We start from the raw sequence: 12,575 nt of genomic DNA, 5'->3' as shown, positions 1-12,575 counted from the left end.
CACCAGGAAACGAGCACTAAGTAATATAGTGCCATAGTACCTTCGTGTTATAATTCCACATAAGTAAAATGATACATGGGCTTGTCTGCAAAAGGATATGCATGCCAGCCCTCTTAGAAATTGGTGACTACTTGCCACATCCCAAGAGTGCTCCTGGAATTGTTTAAAATGTTCCAGTTTACCTAAAACAGGCGCAGCTCAGCATAGCTCTACATCCATTTGCCAGGATTTTTGAACCAGGTGAAGTGTGATTCTTGAAATCACCTCCAGATACCGGTGCCTAAAATTGTTACTTAACATGCATTTGTACTCGGCTTTACAGCCACCTCTATGCAGTGCTTAATTTGAGCCGGTGGTATCCGGTGCTCAGCACCGGCACTTAATTGCCAACACCAGTACGTATGACAGTCTGCCTCATGGTGGCGCTGTTTTCCAAGGTAAAGATGAACACACAATAGTTGCTTATTCATGAAATAAACATTAATGGGACTGATTCCTGCTACCAAAGCCAGTCTCATAGCTCTGGGGGCCTTGAGTAGTCTGAATTGTCACTCTTATAATAGTAGTGTGATGGTTAGTAGTTGTGATGGTACTTTACATGCGAGGACTAGCAGGGGCAATGGCTGGTGAAAGCTGCAGTAGCCTCCCTACAATGGCCCTGGCACATTTATTATTTATTTCTTTTACAAATTAAGCACTGCTTCTATGGTCCTGCAGTGCTTTTGGGATCTCGGTACCCTTTATGGTTTTAGGTACCTTTTGACTGCACTCGAAAGTGTTCTGTTGAGTTTGTGTCTGGTTGTGTTTTGTACTTACCGGCGAGTGACTGGTGTAATGAAAAGGCTGTCTGTGAAACGCAGCACCACTTCTTGGTGCTAGATCCGCGCTCTACCTAAACAACCAAAAAGGCTCCATTTCATATAACTGAATTGCCAGTCACACAAAAGAAACTTAAAGCCACCTAAGAACTTTTAAATGGTTTAGTAAATTATTTTAAGGACCTGCAGCCTGATTCATCAAGCCGAATTGCGCTCGCAAAGGGCCAGAATCTGAGAATCTGGCCCTTTGCGAGCGCAATTTTTGCATTTGGGATTCATCATCCCAAATGCAAAAATCGGTAATTGCTAATTCGCTAAATTGCGAGGAATTACATTTAAGGAATCTCTATTTGAGATTCCTTAAATGCAATTCATCAACCATTTTTAAATTGCTAATTCGCAATTTTGGGCCGCTATTTACCGAGAGGTCAGACCTCTCGGTAAATAGCAAAAACTTAGAAAAATGCTTTTAAAAGCATTTTTCTAAGTTGCATGTTGCACACACACATGTCCTTTGGACATGTGTGTGCGCAACACCTGTTTCAATTTGCATTTAAGGGGTGCTACAGGGTGTCCTTTGGACACCCCTGGCACCCTTTAAATCGCTATCTTATTTGCGAGTAGCAAATTGCTAATCGCAAATAAGGAATACTCCCCATTCATTCCTATGGGCCTTTTGTCCCATAGGAATGAATGGGGAGTTATTCCTTATTTGCGATTAGCAATTTGCTACTCGCAAATAAGGAATGTGTAGGAATCGCTATTTATTTATCAATTCCTACATGAATACCGTTTTGCGAGTCCTTAATAGCGATTCGCTATGAATCGCTATTAGGGGCTCGCAAAACGGCCCGTTGATGAATAAGGCTGATAATGACCATTCAACTGAGATCTCCGATTTACTGAAGGGCATTACTGTGACTGTGACGAGTGTTGCTTTTTTTTCTGCCACCCATTTTATTTACAATGGCAGCTCCATTTTTTTTTTTCGGGGGACAGAAAAAAAACAAGTAATCATTTTCAATACAGTTTAACATGAAAATGTTACTCAACCCCATTCCAATGATGTATCTGCCTGCAGTTTCCAGATATTTATTGATGAATGTAATCTAAAATGTCCAGTGAGAATAAGAGATGCTGTGTTTGAGGGTAGGTGGAAAGGGGAGGACCATGGGCAGTAATAAAGAGGAGAGCCGTCGCTTTGGACCAGAGGATGATGTAGTATGATATTCTTGTATAGAAGCATAGTCTCCCTTCCGCCAGAACAGAGAATTCGTCGGCCTGCGCTGACACCTACTGGAGAGAGTGCTTAATAGCCCTGCAGACAGCAGCCTGAGACTTGCCTTGCAGGTACACTAATTGCTCTGAATTTCTGCCGACAGCAGCACTGACAAATTAACACCATTCTGCCTTTCTTGTAGCTATCGAAGTTGCATGGTAGTGTCACACTTCCTTTTCACACTTTCCTAGAAATGTAATTTGCTTACAAGTGCAGAGAGCAGGCTCGTCGTGCCTAATACAGGGCGCCTACTTCTGGTTCATAACTGACTGATGAAAAGGCCAGTGAGATGCCAACGATAGCAATCAAAGGGTTTTTAAGATATCAAGGTATCCTTCTTGTAAGATTATGCTTTGATATGCACTAAAAATAAGCTGTATTATACGATTCGAAATTTTTGAATGAAGTGGGGCCCCCTGCTTCTAACCCCTACCTACCTCTTTCCGCTTACTGATGTATAATTTTTTTGCAGAAATGGTCCGTTGCCCGGGCAACACACTTGCATTTCAAGGGAGAATTAATAGCATATTTTGTTTTGAAATACAGCGGTTCGTGCTTTTCACCTCAAATCTCTGGATTTTTACCAGCCAGTTCAGTGTTTCTAAAAGGGTTGGTGCTATTTTTGTGTTTTTGTGGTGTGTGTATTTCATCTGTTACACACCTGCTAGCTGAGGCTTGGAAATTGTGTCTACAAGCTAAGGGCTATGTAAAGATTGACTCTTCACTGCAGAGTGCCGTGGAATTGACACTCGCCACTCCTGATGCTAAGGATTGTTACTTGACTTGCAAAGGGCCATTGAATTCCACCCACCTCAGTATGTGTGGCATGGTGGACACCGGACACTGACCACTAAGCTGCGTATAGATGAGCAGGATTGATACCCACGTGACTGAGAGATCTGGGAATGATACCAATCAACTGAGTGTTTAGATATTGATACCAGTTTCACCAAATGCCCTGCCATTGGTTTCTGTTTGATCGAGTATTGTCCTTTACTTAGCCAAATGCTCTTGCATCAATTGCAGCCTGCGATTGATACCCTTCAGTGAGTACTATTGGATGCAATACTCCCTCAGGTAACTTTCTAGCAACACTGTGACTCTGACCCGGTACTTTAGAAAAGTCAAATGCTCTGGGATGGCCACGCGCTTGCACGAGTGGTCTGGCAATGGTCTCTCTTTGTGGTTGATCTCCATCTCTCGGTGGGCATAGTGATTAATGACAGTCGCGATTGATAACCATATGGTGGACTACTTGAGACTGACTCCAAACTTGCGGAGTGCTTCAAAATGACTATCTGCCTGCGACGGATGCCCCTCTCGCAGACTATGTTTGAGGTGATGTCCTTTCAAGAATTCTATCCTTTTTTTTTTTTGCAGAGTTTTATATAGCGTGAACTAGACCCAAACCGAATCAGGTATCAGAGCACTTTACATAGCACCAGTTACGTTACATGAGGACACACATTAATTTTTGTTAGGCACGGGGAGATTAAGTGATTTGCCCAGAATCGCAGGATGTTTGGCGTCGTTACCGAGACTCGAACCCAGTTCCTCCAGATCCGAGGTCGAGCGCCCTAGCCGTTTGTGGTGATGGACCTCAAGAAAACCATGAAACTATAATGCGGTGTATTGTGTTATATCACTTAAGCAGAATATATAGCAGGAGATGATTGGGAGGTTTTTGTTTATTTAACATGTTTGCTGGGACTCTGGCAGTGCTGCATCAACCTGGCGGCTTGTTGTGATTTAGAGCTCCCCTGGAAATGCAGTGCAATACTGGGCAATGAATCTCTTCTAAGCGCTGCAAACTACTTATAGTTCTCCCCCCCTCCCCCTAATCTTTTTGCGTGTGTAAAATTAGGTACCTCCAAGTAATTAATGCTAGCCAGATTTGTTTTGACGTAATCATGAGTTTCCAATGTATTTACCAAAAGCAGTTTTGCAGTACTCTTCATAGATACAACATTGACAACCTTGTCGATGGCTTAACAGTTATTGACTTTGTTACAAGTTAGCTTGGTTAATATTCCTACCTAGAGAAGTTCTGTCCTACTTGAAGAAAGTACTAACACTGTTTGTGTACCATGAAGAGGATGAATGGAAGTACTCTGGTTGCCACCTATTACCCACTGAAAAGTCACGTGTTGCATTAAACTGTATTTCATTGCACTGAAAACCAACTGCCTAAAACTCGACACCAACAAAATGAAAGTGGTCTTATTCGGTAAAGACACCTCTCTTTTGTCCTTGGTCTGGTGGCCAAAAGAGCTAGGCCTGACACCCAGCCCAACCATCTCAATCGCAAACATTTACAGCAACTTCGCACTCCAACCCAACCCCAGAAAACTCATTGCTAACCTACTCACCACCAACCAAGATGGCGACCTGACCAAATGGACATATTTCACCAGAAACAACACAGTGGCAGTCTTGCAGACCAATCACTCAGGGGTCTAAATGGACCCATGCCCCCACTACATCTACAACCTGGGATAATCACCAATGATCACCACCCCGACTCACATCATCAACCCCATCACGTCTGCCGCTGTCTCGGGTGAATGATTCAAGATTTCAAGATTTTATTTTGGGTGCTCGGTCTTTTAAAAACAAAAACCATTACAGCAAATGACATTTTTAAATAGTACTACTACATATAAACGCATAAAATCATTGGCAGAATATTACAAAGTTAATCTATAAGGAACTTTTGTGCGTCAAATATTTAAAATTTCATTTAAAACGAAGGTTTAAAAAGTTCATGTCTTTCTAGCACTCTTGTTATTAACCCGGTCCATGCTCCCGTCAGCCATTGGCCGACGGGAGCACTACCTCCCTAGTGCTACCGTCGGCCAATGGCTGACGGAGCCCCACCCACCTAATGGAACGCCCGCACTGCGCCGAAATAACAGCCGCAGTTCAGACTCATTCAGGCTGAACTATGGCAACATTCTCTTTGCTGGAATCTCCAAACAACTCCTGCACAGACTCCAAACCACCCAGAACACCCCTGCAAGTCTCGTACTAGATCTCCCATGCTGCACCCACATCACACCGCACCTCAGGACGCTTCACTGGCTCCCCATTCACAAGCGCAGGCTTTTCAACCTCTTCACACACACATACAAAGCCCTACACAACACAGCACCAGAATACCTGAACAACCGAATACACTTTCACCAGCCTACCAGACACCAACGCTCTGCCTCACTCTCATTGCACACATTCGCCTGGATACCCCCTCTGGTCGTTTTTGTGCAATGCAAATCAATATAACATAACATCTTGGCCATACAACCTGGGGATCAACAATCAAACCTCAATGGCCAACAAATTCACCTCAGTTGCATCCACCTGATTTCACAACTTCAAGCTCCTCGAAAAAGAGTTCAGATGGCTCTCTCAGGGTACCTGGAGGTCCATCATGCAAGCCCTTATCACCAGCAGAAAAGACTACGGCAAAACCCTCTTAGTCCTTATCACTGTTCAACTCACCAAGAGGCTCCAAGTTACACAGAATGCAGCAGCTAGACTCACTCTCAAACTTCCACCAAGCACGCCAGCGCATATCCAAACAACTCAAGACCTCCACTTGCTCCCCATTCACAAATGTGCCCTCGTCAAACTCTTCACGCACCTACAGAGTACTTCAGAAGCAAGGCCCAGCATACCTCAACCAGTTCCACACACCAACTCGACACCAAGGCTCGGCATACTTTCTCTAAGCCCAAGTTCTCTGCTTCCACTGAGCCAGAGTCCAGGGCTGCATCTTTTACTACCTAGCCCCCAGAGTCTGGAAAGACCTCCCCTCCACATCAGAGCCACCAGCAACAAATTGGAATTCTTCAAGAAGCTGAAAACATGGCTTGTCCTATAAGCTCCTGATAATGTTGCACTGCTCCTTTTTCAGGTAATAAGATACCGTCATGGGCGACGTGCACCATACAAATCAGCATAACATGGTGTTGTAGCTGTTTATACCTTTTCAAATGAGAAAAATAGATGCAAATGAGCTGTTTAGCCCAAACTTTGCAATAATTGATCAATTGGCACAGAAATATAGGCACCTCCAGATGTATTGGGTTATTTTGGGTCCCATTTGTAGGGTGCAGGTGGAGCCCTTGCACAACAAGCTCAGGACTCTGGTCTGGCCATACCTTTCATCATTCGTGAGATTCACTCAGACAACACAAAGGTAATGGATCGGTCAACTTGATCTAACACTTCCTAATCACTGGGAATTTCTCTTGATCACTTTCCATGCTTCGCTAATGGTCATTCACTACATGCATTTCCTCTCCCCTCTGCGTGACTCCCCGTCTGCTTTTGCCTTCTGCCATTGTCTAACTTGGTTCATGTTCCAAGCTCACCTTTTTCCACTCTCTCTGTAATGCCTGTTCTCTGTGCTTGCCTTACACCTGTCTCTCTTGTAGCCCTTTTTCACCTGAATTCCATATAACCCGTGATGATTCGCCCATCAGTGTGTCATAATCTACTTCCCATCCCTTGTGCGTGCATGCCCACTCTCCTCGCTGCCTCAGTGTCTATTGCCCCTGAATTCTTTATCGTCTACTTCAGCTGATCCCTTCATTTCGTACCGTCTTTTTAACCAGAGCCCTGTGGCAGAGAGTGAATCCATTTCCCCAGGATCACACAGTTTACCCTGGTAAGGCAGCAGGATTTCTCAGCAAACCAGTGTTTAATTTGAGTCCGTAATGTCCTGTGCTCTGCGCCAGCACTTAATTGTCAACACCGGTGCTTATGAGAGTCTGCCTCATGGTGGTGCTGTCTGTCTATTTTAGCGATGAGCACAACAACAGTTGTTTATTAATTTGTATACCTCGAAAATTACTAAAACCTGCCTCCCAAGTCTTTCTTATACCTTTAGGGGCTTGGAATAGTCTGAATTGTCACACTTACAGGAGTGTGATGGTTAGGAGTTGTGTTGGTACTGTCATTGGCTGCACCGCAGGGGCAATGGGTGGATCTGGCTGCAGTGGCCTCCTGACAAGGACTCTGACACTTATTTTTTTCAAATTAAGTGCTGCAATAAACACTAGCCATAGACTACACAGTGGAGAGGATGCGTGATACCTGGTACGCAGAAAAGCCTGTGCAACAATAAGTTGGTGCGGCCTACCTCTCTACTCCATGCATCACTTCTCAATGCAGATATTCCAAGCCTCCTACTCTGAATGGAGTCTCTAGCAATGACTACTTATGTGAATGTAAAAGTTGGCATGGCTAACGCAAGATGATGGTTTTTACTTCTGGTGCAAACTTCTTGCAAACCTCATGATTTCTGCGTGCTTGTTTTCAACTTTAATATTTAATAGTGAGGCCTGGCCTTTATTGGATAAATGTTGTGGCAGCTTACATGCATTTCTGTGTACAAGTCCTGGAATAACCATTAGCTTCTAACTGACCTGCATACCTGGGTACAGCTCGCATCGTAGCATCGTTCTGCCGGCCATTTAAGTGGGACAGTATCATAGGGGGTAATATGTCCTACATTGTTTTGGGAGTTTTAGGTAAAGTCCAGTATTTTTTTGGAGCACTGTGTACCACCCTGTCGTTCGACTGATATTTTTATGGCAATATCTTTCACCACCCTGTCGTTCGACTGATATTTTTATGGCAATATCTTTCACACTAAAGTGTCCGGCCGCTGTAAATAAAATGCGCTACTACTGTCGCATGGTACCCAATTTGCAGGTGTGCTGTACACCGCTGTTATTCGGCCACCGGTGGGCAGCATAACATTACGTTACTCGCCTGCCTTGGGGTGACCTAGGGGGTAGATGTATCAAGATACCCTTTTGCGATTCTCAAACAGCGATTTTTAAGGAATCGCTATTTGAGAATTGCAAAATGGTATGTATGTAGAAATTCACTATTTTTTAGCGATTTCTTAAAATTCCTTAATTGCGATTAGCAAATTGAGAATCATTTCAAGGGTGCAGGGGTGTCTCAAGGACACCCTGCTGCACCCCTGAAATCGACATGTGTGCGCATATGGCACACATACATGCCCTAAGGGCATGTATGAGCGTCACATGGCACCTTTAGAAAATGCAAAAAGTGCATTTGTAAAAGAATTCGCAAATTACCACCAACTACAAGTTGGTGGCAAATTGCGATTTCTTAGTCAAAATTCGCAAAACTGAAATGCTTAATACATTGCATTTAGGAAATCGCAATTTGCGATTTCTTAAATGCTTACGCAATATTAAGGAATCGCAAAATTTGCGATTCCTTAACATTGCGAGGATTTTTGCATGATAAATTCCAAATCCCGTTTTTTTGTCGCAAACGCTGCTATTTTGCGAATCGCAGCGTTTGCGACATAAAAAACCCTTGATAAAACTGCCCCTCGCAGTCTGAAAAACAGCTATTTTGCGATTGAAGGTGGACGCTTATCTAGTAGGGCCGGGTCAGGGTTCATCGTGTATTGTGTTGTGATTGACAGGCCTGTGCTGCCGGTGTCTAGCCCGAGGAGCAGCGCCATTCCAAAGCCAGGCATTGCTTTTAGTTCTCCAGACTCGGGGGGCCTGGCACCTTATGCTGGTCTTCGACTCCTGGAGCTGTTTAGGACCTCCAGCTGGGTGTCGGATCTCCCCTTCCTCGCCCGTCAGATCCCAGAGCTACTTCCTCTGGAGAGAACCGTCTCTCCTGTTTCCTGTGTCTCGTGACCTTGCAGTGGCTGTCCCTGCCTCGCGACCGTAGAGAAGGTCAAGAGACGCCGGGCCTCCGCGGATAGCCGCGCGCTGCTGGCTTGGCAGCGACAGCAGCACAGGCAGCTGGTTAGGAATGCATTGACGCCCCCGCCCCCCTCACTTCTCTGGAGAAGGAGGGTGGGGTGGGGGAGGTGGAGGGGATTGAGCAAGCAGGGTGGCCTTCAAATGTGAGGCAGGGAATGTGAAGGAAGGGGGAGGGTCGTTTTGTTTGAAAGCTTTCTTGGCATTTCTTTATTCCATACTAGAGTCAAGAGTCTCTGGTCTCTTAAGGTTAACCCCCCTCCAAAGAAAAAAACGATTATGCTGGTTGATCATTTTATTAAGAGTTACAGGCGAGGTGTGAGAGAAAATAAAGGTTAATGCCTAGTTTGTCTCAATAGCGCTAAATCTTCTAGGCGCTCCGAATTTTACCAACTGAGGGAGACGAAGCGCAGGCACGTGTGTGTTGCCACATTTGTGTGCTATGTTTCACGCCTTTAACCAACCATGAGGAGTACGGGGAGATCTTCTTGTAAGCAGTTACATTTCTCTGTAAATCTCTTCACATGTCGGAAGGGTTGCATACATTTTGTTCCTTTTGGAGAATACTTTTTCACTCGTTGATAATTCTTGCAGGATTGGAGGGGGCGGCTTGAGAGATTGGGGGAGATCAAACAATAATCCACACACCATGGTTTTCCATAAAAGCAGGGCTTTAAGTGGGATAAAAAAAACTGGGGGGGTCTCTCAAATGGGCGTGGCCAATGTAATTAATGGCGTCGCTTAAAACACGTAAGCTAAAAATCTGTACTTAGTATAGTGTGCTGCCCGACTTGTATTTTTCTGTCTCTGTCATTGCATCCAGATATATGATACAACAAGTAACATAATACCTGCAGCAAGTCAGGACTATTGGCTTTGTCAATGGTTGTTAGTTGCATAAGGTAAATAAGCAACACACTTAGCTTGTATATAATATTGAAAAAGCTTCCACTTGAAGCCCAGGTGACACCACAATAATGTTACTGCTCCTGAGTTTCAAAAAGTGAAGGGAAATACAGAGATAAAATTACTCTCTTAAAGGATTTCCCTTCCCCTACTACGTTCTCTTGGCAAGGCGTCATGCGTTACTTCTCCACTAGTGAAAAGTGAGCAGTGTGAGCACATGCACATTGATGTGCCTGCTGTCACTGCAGCCCGCCTGTGCCAGGGCACAAAACAGAGCCTGATAGAGACCCGTTTCGAGCCCCCCTTTAAAAAATCAGTCAGTGCTGAGTACCGGTGAGACCCGGCCCACTTACAGCCCTTTATATAATATAAATGCTGTTGCCGAGCTCTGATAAATGACCGACTTTCCCATTGGCAGTGGTGTCAGGCTAAGGTATTTTTGGCTCATGATTGTTTAAGGTTTGTTAAGGAATTGCACCATTAATTGCCTGATCCTAACCTGGACAGTCAAACCGCAGGGGGTGAGGTGACGCCTCTTCAGTACTGCTGATGCAGCAGTGGAACGGTCACTAGACAGTGCTCCATAAAATGCTCGAGGTGTTTAAGGGAAAACATACCTGAAATCATCTAGTTGTAAAGGAGGCAAAATCCATGGTGATGGTTCCTTTGGAGCTATATACTAACAGAGCCTGTCGAATATTATTGAGGCCTTAGACGTCCTGGCGGTAGTATCACTGGCACGGTAAAGTAGCATTAAGAGAAAGGAATGCCCTCTCAAAAGGGGTATTAGAATGAAAATGAAGGAGGACCCCTCACAGAATTTTATAGGGACTGGGGGGAAAGTCGTAGTTCAAAAACAAAGGTGTCCCAAATTGATGGACAGTGTCGTCCTTTTAATGTGTCAATATTAACACACAGCATACCATACTGTTGGCGGGAAAGGCAAAATTCTATGTTCTATTCAACAAGAGCAGTAACAACCAGGGACAGATTGAACACAATTAATACATCACAAGTACTTATAGAAATGAGAGAAATTAATAAAACTTGTCAAAGCATGTCTTGGTTAAAAAAGTATGGGTTGAATTTATTACATCATCCAATTACATTACATATAAAAACATAGTTTAAAAACATAACAATTCATTAAAATAAATTACAAAGCTCATAAAAAACAAGAAGAATCAACAAGGTCGACGCGGCGTTTCGGCTTTCTTTTAGTATGCCTTCATCAGGACTGATTCTAGACAAGTGAGACATTGGAAACACAAAGTTACCAGCCATTTTTTAGAAATTTGAACAAGTTTTAGTCTCTCTTTTTTTACCTTTTTCTATTACAAAAAAACTGATCCTTTTCCCCACGGTTGTATTATTCTTACAAAATATCAAAAAAACATTTTTCCTGATTTTGTATTACTCTAGATATACATATCCAAATGTTCAGATTCTAATCACTTTTGGCTCAACTAGATATCCCAATAAAGATTAATCAGACATGAAGTTTTTTTGCCTCTCCCTTGGATCTAGATCCAATGCTATGTACTTGCAATATTGTCACTGTTGTCGTGCATATTTTTATGGAGCACTAACATACCTTATTCTAGGTCGTACCTAGCTGGAACCCGCTAGGTAGATCAGAGGGTCTTATGGACTTTTGGACTGTTTTCAGGTCACAGGTTGCTTTTCTCAATTCGCAAGTGCCTGCAGTTTCTGAATATGAAATTAGGGCATTGTCAGTACCATCTTAATTGATAACTGATATTGCTATAGGTTTTGGGGCGTTGTTTTTGCATACCTCTTTAGAGATGGTTGTATACACAGTTTCTTTACTTTCATCTATGTATGTAGGTACAGGTTCTCATGTATCTGCAAATATACAAGGGAGAATTTACCACACTTGATTGGTTTGTTTATGAATCACCCCACCAGGTCTTAAAAAGCATAATCCGCCCAACCTATTACCTGTTTATGGTATATTTCCTGTGTATATATGTCTGCCAGGAGGAGCCACCGTTTTTATATGGATTATATAGACTCTTCTTCCTACAGGGTTGAAAATGATGTTTCAATCACCAATCCTCACATGTTAAAGTAGATTATAACTGTAGCATTACCCCCATATTTATCACTCACCAAAGGAGTTGTGTGATCAATCGTTGTAGTATGGAGCCTCTTATCACTTGGGCAACCATGCATCACGGATCATTAGCGAATTCGGGGTTGACCTCGCGAATTTTTTCTGTGGAGGTATTTGATGAAAATAATTTGTTTTATTTCTCATTATATCGAATACCTCATTACACTCAATTGTTATTATTAGTATTGATGCTCAATTCCCTGTTTTACTGTGCTTCTCCAGCACTCCATTACATTGTTCTCTTATTCCCGATTTTATTATTCAGAACCATATGAATCTTAATTTCTAATGGCCTGGCCGTTATCTATATCTACAATTCTATGAAGCCATCGCAAGGTTAATATTATCCTCCGTATTGCATATTCCCCACCTATAGCGTGAAAGAGTTCCATTTTTAACATCATGCTACAATTCTAAGATGACATCGGTAGTCTAAATACATATTCCTTAAGTCTAATGCTCCCTAACAATCTCTATTCTTAGCCTGCTCTTCTGTCAATCTTGCTGTTTGTAAAGACTCACAGCATTCCTCCCGCGTTTCTCTTCCTTGGCTTACCTTAAATGCTCGGTCCGGCCTCCCTGCTCCTATTTCCTGGCAGAACTTCCGCGTGTTGTTTGTTCAATCTTGTATTGAAAAGAATAGTCACAGTCAGTTAGTTTCGGGTTTATATGCA

At 43.3% G+C, this 12,575-nt stretch overlaps 1 protein-coding gene across 6 annotated transcripts in view; it reads left to right on the top strand.

Moving 5' to 3' along the window:
* ZMIZ1 (zinc finger MIZ-type containing 1) overlaps window positions 1–12,575 on the top strand; it is a 514,453-nt gene that overhangs the window by 388,827 nt on the left and 113,051 nt on the right. The gene's annotated exons all lie outside the window — the stretch shown is intronic.

This window comes from Lissotriton helveticus, chromosome 5_1, assembly GCF_964261635.1.
Source record: "Lissotriton helveticus chromosome 5_1, aLisHel1.1, whole genome shotgun sequence".
Classification (NCBI taxonomy): domain Eukaryota; kingdom Metazoa; phylum Chordata; class Amphibia; order Caudata; family Salamandridae; genus Lissotriton; species Lissotriton helveticus.
This window is presented reverse-complemented; position numbering and strand designations above follow the sequence as displayed.